The 13258-nt window shown below is 35.1% G+C and overlaps 1 protein-coding gene across 2 annotated transcripts in view; it reads right to left on the reverse strand.

The window, feature by feature from the left end:
* LOC118185734 (lachesin-like) overlaps positions 1 to 10619 on the reverse strand; it is an 898780-nt gene extending 888161 nt beyond the window's left edge. The window contains exon 1 of one of the 2 annotated variants that reach the window (XM_085819606.1): positions 9627 to 10619. The gene's annotated coding sequence lies outside the window, so the exon portion shown is untranslated. The remainder of the gene's footprint in view (positions 1 to 9626) is intronic. The other variant, XM_085819605.1, reaches the window with a different exon arrangement.
* Positions 10620 to 13258: the final 2639 nt, after the last annotated feature.

Genomic DNA, 13258 nt, shown 5'->3' on the forward strand with positions numbered 1-13258 from the left:
TGACTGAAGGATTGTTTGCAGCTGAGGATGCGTTCATTTGCGTTTTTGCAGCTGAGGATGATGGTTCGGTAAAATCATCGAAACTAGTTCTGTGAAAATTTGAAAATATAGCGCTGATTTTTGTTGTTTGACTTCTAAACTAGTACTTGTTCGGAGTGTAAGTATCATAATTATTGAAGGATTGTTATGGGCATGGTTGCCGGAACATCGGTTACGCCATGTTTTCCACAGTTGGACACATTCTAAAGATCTGGCGACTTCTTTTAAAGTGGTAGCATTAATACTTAAGTACCATAAAATGGCAATACTGGCAATGTAAATGCTGGCGATAATGTAAATTTTAATAATATGAAGCTACTGGTTAACCCCTTCAGTCACGCTACCTTTTAAAGTTGGAGTTTTGATAAAAAAAAAAATTAAAAAAATATAAAAAAGTTAAGCAGTCTGATTAGGCCTAGAGGAATGAATACACAAGTAAAATTTTGTAAAGATAGCACTTATCGTTTTAATTCTGGATTGAATCAGTGTGCCACATTGGGCACACCAATGTGGCACACTGATTGAATCCAGAATTAAAACGATAAGTGCTATCTTCACGAAATTTCACTGAAAGGGTTAACCAGTAGCTTCATATTATTAAAATTTACATTATCGCCAGCATTTACATTGGTGTGCCCAGTGTGGCACACTGATTGAATAGAACTTCGAAAAAGAGTGCTGAAACGAGCATTGCTGTCAATGAACTGACCGATGAGATGCGGAGAAACAAAAATACAGAATAGTTGTCCTAGATTATTGGTGAGCCCGATCTGGGCACACCTAGGGCTCGCCGTTTGATTTTAGGCAAGATTTCAAGGTAAAAATTTAAAACTAATATAGAATAAGAAGATTAGCATACAGCCAAAAAAATAACATAAAAATTTCTTTTCAAACAATTCCTTTTATACCCTAAAAAAAATCTGGAAGGTTTCTTTGAAAAATGAGGGTCTTAAAAAACTAAAAATGGCTAAAATATATGGGCTGATTTGTGTTGAGCTGCCATCTGCTATAAATAAAGAAGGTTCGGAGTAATCTATAGTAACCTACAAATCCTTTTTCATTCAATTTTTCTGTGCGTACAGAAGGAAATTTTTAGGTATGTCCAAACCGGACACTCTGTAGCTTCGTAGTAAAATTAGACACAAACCATCTAAATCAAAATAAGCACTTTAGCTTGTAAGAAATATGTTAATTTTATTGACAGTTAAATTTTGAGTTAAACTTCTTTCCCGTCAAATTCTTAACTTCAACTTACTACTTCCGGCCAGAACGTAGTTTTAGAATCACGTCTGAATACATAATGAGGAAGAGCGGTCTTTAACCGCGAAGTTCTACTTGCTGAGTTAGAGAGAATCAGAGTTTCTGATTAGCACGCGTCCGCCTTTTTGGCTACTCTCTCTCAAAGCTGTTATTACGCTCGGCCGTACTCAGGCCCTTGATAGCTTCGCAGTTATCTCGTATTTAAGGGGCCAGCTACGTTAAAACCTTGATAGCTTCGACTATATCTCATTAGTTTAGATTAGTTTTAGCTTACTTCTTAGCCTCTTAAGTTCAAGCCTAAATGTAGGCTTTTATTGTACACTCCAAGACGGAGTTCTGTTAAATGTTATTTGAATAATAAAGGGTTATTTACCCTTCCATCTTGTTGTTTCTTGTCACACGAACTCAAGCGATTATTCGCTTATCAGTTCTTAAGATTCGTCACGTTCAACAGCAACTTAGCCTTTACAAAGTGGAGAACTCTACAAGCTTAATAAACGACAGTGCTCTGAAATTGAAACGCATGCATAAATAAAATAAGCTTGAATTATCTTCTTTCAAAACAACAGTAAAGTTACTTCGCGATCAAAATTCAAAACGTGCCTTGCAATGTAGAGATTCAAAATGATATTTCTAAGCGGACGCATATTCTGTAGGCCTTTGTCCCTTTCTGTGACGTAGTAACGTGTGAAGGATCATACCCGATTAGGAGCTCATTTACATCGTCTTATCTGCGTATAATGCGTCGCGAAGCGGAGAGCCAAAGCACTGAAGCGGCTTCAACCCTCCCCAAAGTGACCATTAAGGCAACTCTCTCGACAGCCTATTTAGAATGTAATGTCTCTCGTTAAATGAATGATATTTGTAGCAATAAGTCTGTCACGCTGGTCTCCCGCTTTAATAACTACTCTTGATACCGGATGGTAACTCAATTCCTGAATGTTCGACATCCATTAGCAAGCACAGCTCTCTTGCAGTCTTTGAACAAGTATTCATTTAAGCGCAGAGCAACACTGGGGAGTTTGGCCAGATACTGGCTAGTAAATTAAGTTCGCATATTAGTATTATTTAACCAAAATTACATTTTATTGGGAAAGAAAGCTACAAAGGCTGTTTGCACATTTTTAGGCGATTTTGCTATGCTTTAAAAACAAAAACGGATGTTTAGCTTGCAGTTTTTTAACTGCAGCTATATTTTTGCAAATATAAATTATCGTCTACTACTTTGTAGTTTTGTTTTCACGCAAAATGTCGCTTTTATAGAAATAATGAATGGAAGGCTATGTTTGTGTTCTTTCAGAAGAAAATTATTCGTGTCTAATTACTCAAAAACGCTCTGACAGCCAGAGCTCTACGATAGGTAATGTTGTCAACAACAAAGAAAAAGTTGTCAAAATTAAGCTTCATGTGGAAACATCGCTCCAGATAGTAACGTATCCAAAAAAACGGAATGTTTCGAATGTTGCAAAAATAAGTACTTTAATATTGAAAGAAAATCTTCGAACTCGTCAAAGGACAGTTTTAAAAGCACTAAGATGCTCAGTGTCAATTGTAATCAAAGTGATTAATGCCGATTCGAATGTTAAAAAGGCGAAGAAATGTAAAGTGTACCGCCTTTCTTCACGAAATATCGACGAACGCGCTGCAGAATTCTTTATGAGAAAAGTTTATCCGGACAAAAATGGGAAAATGTTATCACAATGGGCGAATCTTGGGTGCACTAAAATGACTGCAATAAAAAGAGATTTAGTTATTATCATGAAAGAGGAGAAAAAATCTTAAAACATTATTCAAGGAATCTGAAGAAGGTTTTTTTTAAGGGATTTATGATTGTTGCTGGTTTTTCATACAACGGCAAATTCAAAATAAAGAGAGTGGAGGAAAATATTAATATCAACTCCACTTATTATCAAAAACATATTTTACACCCAGCTTTCAAATATGAAATACATGTCCTTTACACACAGGGCGATTTATCAGTAGAACTGCATCAAGACAAAGGAGCGACACGTCAAAATCTACTGTTAATTTCCTGGTAAAAATGGAACAAGAAGCGGTTTATCAAGGTCACACTCTTCACTCCTACCCTACTAAATCTTCTGATCTGTCACCATTGTATTTTTGCGCTTTAGAAATTTCATAATGCGGATTGTCCAAACGTCGACCTACAACCTCCTTAGAGCGGCCGAGCGGTAAAGTCGCTGAACACTGGTAGTTCGGTCCGAGGTTCGAATCCCGCGAACGGGCTGGCTGCATGGGCGTTTTCGTGGTTTCTCCATGTGTAACGTGTATACGAGCCAGTTTCCCTTAGAAAGTCCTCCACGAAGGCATCCCTACCCTTAGGAAGATAGCCCTAATGTGCTTTGCCATAATTAAATAAACCAAACAACCTCCTTAGACTTCGTAAAGCTGTTCGAGAACAATGAGATAAAGTACGTCTTCCTATATTACAAAAGACTTTGTTAGCTTAGAAATTACGATGTATAAAGATAATGAAGAGTAAGGGTAATCAAATAGAACATTTAAAAATTTTAGGCAAAATACTTCTCTGATTACAATGAAAGTTGTCTAGAACATTTGCGAACAACCTCTGTATTTCTTAACCAGTTAGCTGTGATTGACGAGTATACTCTACATAGAGATGTGGCACGATTTTGTGTATTGACGACTATACTCGTCATGCGTATGTTATGTTAATGAAATGGAAAGATAAGAGAGATGTTTATTTAGTAAGCACTGTGCATAGAGACAACGTAATAGAAACAGAGAAAAGGAAAATAATAACAAAGTAACCGGAGCTAGTGATTGATTATAATAAAAAAGTGGTTGGAGTGGATATGAGCGATGGAATTATCATAGCGTACTCCACAGCAAATGGAACACTATCGCGTATCAACTTTTTGCTCAAATATATTGAAGACACTTTTGCGACGTATCCAATTGAAAGAATAAATCGTCAAAAACTCGGCCATTTAGACCTAATATAAGGCAATTAGGCGGGAGTCATGTTCCGAATTATATACCCGGCACATCGAAAAAAAACAACCCTACGCGAAGGTGCTCGCATTGCTACAAACGTAAGATCAGAAAGGAATCGCATTATTAGTGTTCTATTTGCAAAGTCCCATTGTGCATAGTACCCTGTTTCGCTGAATATCACTCCACAGCAGGTATTTAAATTCTTACTTTTATATGTATAATATTTAATTTATTGCGTTTTTAGTTTTATATGTAATATATGTTTCTGTTAACCAAATAAGTGAATATTAGTAATAAAATTTTCCATTTTATAAAACAAACCCATCTTTTTCATCCAATATCTTGCCAGCGCAACAGGACGATTCAAGAGGACTTTAGTTTCGTCAGTATTTTAAGTACCCCCACTTGCTCATAACCTTCAATTACAAAAATTCATAGCTTTTGCAAGATTCGAAGCCGAACCTAACAATATGACAGATAGTATGATAAAAGGTTATAAAAAAAGATCCATTTGGCCGAAAGCAGGTGGAGATAATGATGACCACGTCATTTCTTTAATTTGGGCAACATTAAAATCCATCAGGTTTTTTTTTTTTTTTTTTTTTTTTTCCCGGAGCGGAAAAGCAAAAAAAAAAAATCAGCTTGTTACCGAAAATTAAGACATGGATATCCCAGTTGTTAAATGAATGGGCTAATCAGCCAGTCGAGAAAGTGGCTTATGACTCTCAATTGCTGTGCCGAAGGGCCTGGATCCGAATCCCTCAATGGATTCGAATGCAACCGAATCAACCCAACCTCGGAATCCCGAATCAACTGTGACCGAATATAAGTGCCATAATAAAATGACCGCCCCTTTTTGGTCTTAGTAGAGGCCAAAGCTTAACTCTTTGTTGCATCATGTCCACTCTAGTAGACAAAAGTTTAAATTTGTTTATTCTTCTGTAAGTGCCTTAATAGATTCCATTCCTGTGTTTATTCATACTTTAATATTAGAATTTTCGACTGTCGATCATAGATGGCTGTATGGCATCACTAAGTAAAGCATTGCTATTTGGAAAATGGCTGCTACTTCTCTTTCCAAGTTAGTACAATTTCTCATAGTAAACATTATATAATATTGCTTACATTTTCTTATACTGCCATTTTTTTCTTCATAATTAATAATTTTAGACATTTTTTTTAAATGTTAGTTTGAGAAAATTGTGGAGTGGGTAGATAAAGATCTACCGAAAAGAGTAAATTGAAACCCAAACGGACTGCTTATCAAGCCAAAACATCACTAGAAATGTTTATGTTTGGCAAGGAATTTCTAGAACATTTGACATTTGAATCCAATAGGTACAAGTTACAAAATCGTAGCAAAATGAATTCAATCACAATCGACGAAATGTAGGTAATCTGTATGTACATGTCAGTTGTAGATTTACTATTTAGAAGATGGTAATGATCACTGCAAACAAAGCAGGAAATGATTTCGAATGCAATGACCGTAAATCGTTGGGAAAATATTTGTATGCATGTACGTATATGCATGCTGTCCACTGTAGTGAACAAACTGTAGCCATTATTTAAAACGAAATTTGAATAAAATTAATTTTTTTAAATATTACTAAGGTGATTTTAAGTAGAAAAATACAAACATTTTCGTTTAACTTCTCTAGATTATTTGTATGCAACAAAGGTAGTTAGTATTCGCGATAAAAAGGGGCAAAAATGGATGGGTTAACTGCGACGACAGAAGAACACATAAGAAAAGAATGCCTTTACGTAATCCCCAAATTATTTCTCATTTTAGCACCACTTTCCTAGTGATATGAGCTGCATGCTTATCCAGTGTACAATACTAACTAGTCATGTTTGCAAATGATTAATCAACGCTACTGATAAGCCAAACAGATCCTGTACATGATTAGCAAACTGCAAATATTTCTGTTTTTGTTTTAGCTGATTGTGAAAAAGTATACTAGCTATATTTCAATGGGGAGGGATAGCATCTTGAAGAGCTTTCTGAGGTAAACTGGCTCGTATACACGTAGCACATTGGAAAAACCCTCATGCAGCCAGCCCATTCGCCTGGAATCGAACCTAGATCGGAACTACCAGCGTTTAGCGATTTTACCGCTCGGCCGGTGATAGGCCCATATATTTTTAACTGACAATTGACAAACGCATAGGGAAGATAGCTGCCTGGCCGTGACCTTATTAAGGATAAATGTGATCTAAGTACAAGACTTTATAACACTGGCTATTATTCAAAGATAGCAAAAGAAAAATCATGAAAGTCTCATGCACATATCTTGTTCGATCTCTAGAAAACTGGAGTTGAAATTGCAGAGCGTTTTTGTAAACAGGCTTGGTCTTTCAATAGCCTCTGTGTTTCTGGTGAAACATGACTTCTCTTCTTTCTTGTGAAAGTTCCTTTCAGGTTTTACGCTGAAATAAGAAGTACCCAAGTCACAGTAATGTCTCGGAATAGTACAGTAGGTTATGTATGAACAGAAAGGTCTAAGGTTCACATCGCAGCTGGAATTATTTGATAGTTCGTGCAGTGTACATTCAACCGCATCTATTTCCTTTATTCATACTTACCTTTTTCAAAAGGGAATGTTATTAAATCCTGACAGATATTAATACTTAATTTAGTAAGGTAATATTGCAAAACGAGTTGACTCAAGCTCACCAGCGGCCGAGCGGTAAAGTCTCTGAACACTGGTACTTCGGTCTAGGATTAGAATTCATTTTCGTGGTTTTCCCATGTGTAGAGAGTATACAAGCCAGTTTTCCTCAGAAATTCCTCAACGAAGGCATCCCTTAGGAAGAGTACCCTCGAGTGATTTACCGTAATTAAATAAACCTAAACAAACTTAACAAGTTGACTCAAAGCGTGAACTTAAAAACAAACACTTGGATGCAATAATTACAATATGGATTAAAAGTTAAATACCCGCTTCTGAATTTTTATTGTTATTGCGTTATTTTTATTGTTATATATCAGTTTTCATATTTAATTGTGCTATTAATACGAAGGTTAAATTGTGTACATATTTGAAATACAAGTTTTGTGAGTTATTAAGTGAAATTCTTTTGTTTCCTTAGAAATAACAGTCAGAAAAGATTTGTTACAGAAAAGGAAAATATAAATAGCTGGCTTAGAAAATAAAACATTACTTAAGCTACTTACTTTTTCGTAAGTTTTCGTTCTTTATTACTTAATCTTTCACAAGTCGTAAATAAAACTCCTTAATTAAAGGAGTTTAGCCCTATTCCTTGTCGACGCTTTTCAGCAAATGTAATTAATACGGGTATACATATTGGCGCAAAAAACTAATCGGAGATCTATAAAAGTAACATTGTGTCACGCACGTTAAGAAGAATAACATGCAAGATTTCTTTCATCGAAATTTATTTAATTAATAAATCCGTTATCTCACTCTCATTTCTTTACTAACTTATAAATGCGTAATACTCTGTTTATGTATTAAACGTATTATGTAGTTCACTAACGCAGCTATTCTTCGCCGCAAGACACAAAGTATTCCCTTCAATTTAAGATGAAATACTTATTTCTGCCAAAAATGCCCGTAATAGAATTTGAACAAGCTTCACTGTGGTAAAAATACATTATAATTACAAATAAGTAAGAATTACATGTTATACTATAATATCAAAATGATGTTTAGGCGTTAGTTTTAGTACTTTATATCAAGTAGAATGATTTTATGTGAATATAAAAGTGCATGTATTAATATAGTATTACGTAACTTTTTCATGTTAAGCAATATATATGCTATGATTCTAGAAACAAATGTCACGTTAGGTATTTAGTCGTTGCTTTCCTGTTCCGATATTTAATTCAGCAGATTTGGCTTGGTTTGGTTTGGTTTGGTTTATGTGATTACGGCAAAGCCTCGAGGGCTAGCTACCTGGGAGAGGGATGCCTTCGTGGAGAACCTTCTAAGGTAAACTGGCTGGTATACACGTTACACATGGTTAATGCCACGAAAACGCCTATGCAGCCAGCCCGTTTGAAATATTTCGAACCCCAGACCGAACTACCAGTGTTCAGCGACTTTACCGCTCTGCGGCTGGTGGGCCTTTTAATTCAATACAAATAAATCTATAAAAAAATAATTTTGTAGCACATAAGAATGCAAAATTTTGAAATAAAATTAATTATTAAGAGATGAAAAGCAATTTTAGGTTTGCACACAAAGTATGTGTCACAGTTTTCTACCCATATCAAGCATCAGTTGTGATTGGTATGTAACCAGTATTTCTCAAAAAAATTTTGGAATGTCAAAACTTAGATCAAAACTTCCTCGTGTGAATACATATCAATTTCCTTTAGAAAGCCTACCCCGAAGAACATCCATTCCTTAAACAGATAGCTTTTCTCTGCTTTGTCTTAAATCATTTGAGTAACGCCACCTTATTTCAAATGTTTTTCGAAACACCTTTACCAGTTTACTTACAACGGTTTACACAAAATTCATGACCATTTAAAAAATTCATTATTACGCAAAATTCACTTTTAGATTATTGACCTCAGACATACATTTTCTATTTTAAAAGTAATTTAAATAATTCAAATATTCATGCTTTAACACTTATAAATTTAAAGACAAAACCAGTTTTATTAAAATTACGAAATCTAACTCTCTACACCGATGTATGAGAGAAGCTGCCGAAAATATTTAATTTTAAATTTTCAGATAGCTTTTTTTGAAGTCGTATGCAATTGTAGAGAATAATATTTATATTTGTATCAGCTTAGGAAAATGTCCGAGATGTTAATAGGTTAAGTGACAAGCACTGATGTGCATATTCTCGGGAAGAGTTTGATCAGTACAAAATTTGGTACTCTTCTGTTTATTGGGATCGGATTAAGAAATGTATGTATGTATGTGAGTATATATGTGTGTGTGTGTATGTACACACATACACAAGTATATACATATATACACATGCATACATTACTGAATCTGGTCATGATAACAAAAGAGTACCCAAAATTTGGTTGATCTTTACAATATGGTAACTGGTAGTTTGGCGACATTTTGGAGGCGATAAAGGTTACTACCTGGGACTTTGGTAATAATGTGAGCAGTACTCAGTTCCGATTACGCATTATTTTGTGTGAGGGAAATGAAAGAATCAGTATGTATGTTCTTTAACTAGGGAAAAATTAAGAATGGAATAGTGCTATTTAAAAAAATCCATTATCAAAACGTTACATTTCAGAAGCTGATAAAAAAATATCTCTTAGCTACTGTAAAATCAGTATTGATTAAAAACATTAATGAAAGAAAAGCAACCTTACAGTAGACTAAAATCAATTTGGTACTCACGTTTTTTGCCATCGAAGGACCATGAATCAGACCATGAAAGCTGGCAGAGATCCGGACACGGTTGAACCACTAGACGTTTCTGTCGAATTCTTAAGAAACAAATGTTTATTTAATAAACAATCGGTATTCGAACGCTTCGTCACTGCGCTTCGTAAAAAGGCATTCGTGGACTTCTACTATTTCGCTGAGCCTTCTAATTTTACTGGAAGTTCTACTTACAATGCTAAGAGTTCAAACATCCCGCAGATAATTGTTCCAAATCTATTACTGTATCGTTCGCCATATTCAGCTGTCCATATAATGTCCATTAACACATTCTTTTTTTGCTGGTAAGATTCCGTAAATTTGTAAATAATCTCCTGCTGGCTCTTTTATAAAAGGAAGTTCCCAAACGTCGATCCTTTTTTAGTTATATCTTTGTCATAGACACTTCCAACCATATTTTGGAGTTTTAGATTTAAGACAAGATCTCAGCTATATGTTCGCCACGTTCTTGAAGCGCGATTATAAAAATAAACAGAATATTAGAAACAGAACAAGAATATTTTTAAGAATCCTTATTATTTTATCGCATGTAATTGTTCCAGGCAACTGAAGCACTTTCACATATACTAAGTTGTTTGTTACCCCATTTCATGGACGTTAACTCCTCTACTCAGGAATACGTGAATCTAATTGCAGTGAAGAACGATATTCTGGAACCGCTGCACCAATTTCCAACGCGGAGGCCCTTCTTTTTGCAATTTTTAACTTTCACCACCAAATGGTTTCGTTGTTAACATAAAGTTACATGTTAGGGCCATTTTTGCAAACTCGTTTGTCAGGTAAGACTTCTTTCTTGAAAAAATGATATGGCATCCACCTCATTACTTGGTAAATTAAAGATTGGTAATGCCCTATTCACACACATAAAAAAAGCAATGAATATCTTTTTAAATAAACAACGTAAATTCGGAAATCTCATCAAAAATGAATTACTTTTTTTGAGAGTTTGAGAACGCGCGGCGAGAACAAAAATGCAACATAGTGATAATATACGATCATGTATCAACATATAAGAACACGCAGCCAGATTTTGGCGAGATATCTGTGTTGATTGGCGATTCAGTCTTAGGGGCAGCTATAACGAAGAAGTACCCATTTGTGTTTCAAAATGCAAGAAAAAATACAATAATAACAAATTTACAGCCTTGTTCGTAAAAACAAAACGTGGCTTATCGATAAACAATGTAGGTTACATGAAACGAAAACGCAGATGTTGTCAGTGTGTTGTTAAGAAAGACCTATCCATAAATGGCTCTAAATTGCCTTGCTTGGCGATAGAATTAATTCACGCTTATTTCAAAATCAATCCGACTACTCTCTTCTTCTCTGGGTTATTTTGAAAATTAGCAAAACGTTTATTGCTAATGCAAACTCCTTATTTTAGCAATTGGTTAGGTTGTTTATATAAATAGAGTTTTCGTAAAGTTTTCTTTGTTCTTATTGATTTTAGCTTAATTATATTTCCAGAGATATTATTCATATATTGTGCATTTACTGTTAAATCTACCCTTTTATTTTAACATTGAGTTACCTATAATTTTAACAAAATAATTAAGTGACTTTATAAATCGAAATTTTAAAACATACGCTTCCCATTATTCTATCGCAATCAACAAAAGCACAAAGATACAAAAAAAACTTGAAATTGAGTTTGAGCAACTTATAATTTAAATTTGCAAACACAAACTTTTCTCGGTAGAGTTACCAAAGATTCACTTGAAATTAATTAATTTCTCATTTCTAAAAGATTGCATAGTTTCATAAAATATATTTCAGAAGAAAATTAGAAAAGTGGTAGTATGAATGCATAAAAAATTTTAATTTAAACCTCTACATTCTCTTTATTATGTACAAAAATTATAAATTTCGGTGTTATATTTCAAAGTTTACAATATTGTCCATGGCTAACAATTTTCCTCAAAGCTTCTGAATCAACGATACGCAAAATTTCTGCTTTTCGTTATTCATGAGCCCATGTTTTCTTAGAAACATATCTGAGATACTTACTTTCTGAGTTTCTGTCACAAATCAAAATAAATAAATAAATAAAACAAAAGTTCCGCAGAGCATATTTCAACAAGATGTGACGCCAACACCCAGAGTATTAAAGCCTAGTTTGTTCCAGTAATCCAGAACATTCATATTTACTATTTTCCGTGTCGTAATCTCGCAGTCGGTTGATATTTCTTGACTTTATCTGCCTTTAAGATTTATGGGCAATTTTTCTGATCAGTATTATGTCCGAAATAAAACAAACCATGATAAATCATGATCGCTTATAAGCTATATTTTCAAATGCAGTGTATTCCTTGGAAGCAGATTTTGCAAGCCATATATTAAGTTTAAATATAACCCACATATTTATCGTAGTTTCATATCTGAATTAAAGAGTTAACTTTTACGCAATGTGGTAAGCAAACCAAAGAGACAGCAATGAAACGGGACACTGGATTTATTGAAAGCATAACCATTTGATGATATCATATTACATAAACTGAAACAAATCTGGAAGGTTCTATAGAAAGCTTGCAATTTGTTTCTCGGTACTGATTTCTTCACTATTAAACTGCTGAGTTGTCTCTTGGTTTGGTTTGTTTGGTTTACTTCACTATGGCAGCGCTTTTGCACTTGAGTTCTTAGTCATAGTCTATTTACTTGACTATGGCTAAGCACTCAAGGGCTATCTGCCCTAAAGGGAGGGATGCCTTCGTGGAAGGGAAACTGACTCATATACACGTTACACATGGGTAAAACCATAAAAACGCTCATGCAGCCAGCCTTTTCGCCTGAATTCGAACCCAGGTCAGAACTACCAGTGTTCAGAGACTTTACAACTCCGCCTTTGGGGGGCCGTCCTATCTGTTACACCTTGCATTCAGATTATTTGATTATTATTATTGATACATTCTCAAATAATCTTAATGAATTTATTGTCCCTCGTGTAGCAGAAGAAGAATGTGTTCGTGGAAGAATTTCTAAGGAGAACTGGCTCGTATTTGCATTGGACATGGGAAGCAACACAAAAACAACCACATGCAGTCCGTCCGATCGCTTGGAATCGACATTCTAAATACTTTTAGATTTTGTAAATATCTAACATAAATTTTTTGTTTTCACAAGCTAAGGCCTTGAAAGGAGTACTTTCAATAATAAAATAAATACTGCTTCCAGACATACGTTTCACATCTAGAGTAACCATAAAAGTGCCGCCCAGTTGGTATTACTTTTGTTTATTACGTGCTTCGCGCCTTAGGCACTACATGGAAAGGGAGGGATGCCCGGTGAAGGTCTTTTTAAGGGAACCTGGCTTGCATCCACGTTACACATGGGGAAAATCACGAAAATGCCCATGCAGCCAGTTCGTTCACCGGGATTCAAACCTCGAATCGAACTACCAGTGTTCAGAGGCTTTTACCGCTCGGCCGCTGGTGGATCCAGATGGTATTAGTGGTTAGTTCAGCCAATTGCGGAACCGAAAAGCCCGGATTCGAATCCTTGAGAAGGCATGCATGTTTGCAAATGCATAGTGTCTTTGTGCACTCTAGATATATGGCAAGCCGAAAGGTCTCTGGTGTGGATTGGTGGTA

Source organism: Stegodyphus dumicola, chromosome 6, assembly GCF_044657685.1.
Source record: "Stegodyphus dumicola isolate Sdum_Otavi_A_Nest chromosome 6, ASM4465768v1".
NCBI classification, from domain to species: Eukaryota; Metazoa; Arthropoda; class Arachnida; order Araneae; family Eresidae; genus Stegodyphus; species Stegodyphus dumicola.